Genomic DNA, 1,617 nt, shown 5'->3' with positions numbered 1-1,617 from the left:
GCCTTCGTGGTCTAGTGGTTATGACGCTCGCCTTGTCAGCGAGAGGTCGCAGGTTCGAATCCCGTCGGAGGCATTTTATTACACAATGATTTTTCATAGGACTTTATTCGTTGAAAAGCTACAGGGTATCCTACGATGTTCCATCATGTCCTTATTAAACACTGTATATGTACCTTTGATGATTTATATAATATATATATATATATATATATATATATAAAAGAAATGAATAATGATTAGATTAAAGTATTTTTTGAAGGTTTGCATGGCGAAGTAAATATAATATGTTATATGCCTATGTTTTAAGCTAATACGGATTAGGCTATGATTACAAAAAAAACTGTATAAGTCTGAGCCTTATTTAGTCACCGAAATGAACGGTTTGTTTACGAAGGACGTTTAAAATGCACTACGATAGGTATAGACAGGCCTACGTAATTCATGAAAAACGATGACCCTACTTAAATAATGGTGACGATAGGCCTAATGATGATGATGACTACGAATAAACTGGCCTATAATAAACATAGTTGATTTCTCGGAACTAGTGGGACTTGTTTTTTATATTATAGGCCTACTGGCATCACCCCATCTTAAAAAGATACTGTACAAACAATGTTACGGTAACTAATTATAATGTTAACTGTGTTTCAACATTTCTTGTACTGTACTCTGTATGATTTTGGATAGGCCTACATTATACGTGAAACGACGATGACACTACAATTACTGTTTATTAATGAATAAACTCAATGATAAAATGAATTTAACACAATACAACTAAATATTTATTCGGATACACTAAGATCACCTACATATATTATTTATTATTATTATTATTATTATTATTATTATTATTATTATTATTATTATTATTATTATAACTATTGTTTTTATTGCTAAGTTATGTATATATCCTTATGTTGTGAAGGCTTAAACTACTACTGCTACTACTACTGTACTACTATTATTACCACTACCACTATCGCTACTACTTCAACTACCACTACTACTACTACTACCACTACACACATACATACACATACATACATACATACACATATACACACATACACATATACACACATGTGACAGTGTGTTTTTTAAAATGAATTTAACACAATACAACTAAATATTTATTCGGATACACTAAGATCACCTACATATATTATTTATTATTATTATTATTATTATTATTATTATTATTATTATTATTATTATTATTATAACTATTATTTTTATTGCTAAGTTATGTATATATCCTTATGTTGTGAAGGCTTAAACTACTACTGCTACTACTACTGTACTACTATTATTACCACTACCACTATCACTACTACTTCAACTACCACTACTACTACTACCACTACACACATACATACACACACACACATACATACATACACATATACACACATACACATATACACACATGTGACACTGTGTTTTTGCAGTCCCTATTTTAGCATTAGTTCCAATCTACCACATACCATTGTTTATACTAATTGCATTTGCAGACTACATTTTCCATCAAACTGCCCAATGACCACTAACCACAAGGTTGCCCAATTGGTTTATTACCCTGATGAGGGAGGATGCCTCATCTATTCATACCTC

The 1,617-nt window shown here is 30.8% G+C and overlaps 1 non-coding gene across 1 annotated transcript; it reads left to right on the top strand.

Annotated features, from left to right (window-relative positions):
* Positions 1-73, top strand: Trnat-ugu. Its single transcript has one exon. It is a non-coding gene; the product is annotated as a tRNA-Thr (tRNA).
* Positions 74-1,617: the final 1,544 nt, after the last annotated feature.

The sequence above is a fragment of the Anneissia japonica genome, unplaced genomic scaffold (assembly GCF_011630105.1).
Source record: "Anneissia japonica isolate Jap-2015-1 unplaced genomic scaffold, ASM1163010v1 scaffold31100_len12790_cov171, whole genome shotgun sequence".
NCBI lineage: Eukaryota > Metazoa > Echinodermata > Crinoidea > Comatulida > Comatulidae > Anneissia > Anneissia japonica.
This window is presented reverse-complemented; position numbering and strand designations above follow the sequence as displayed.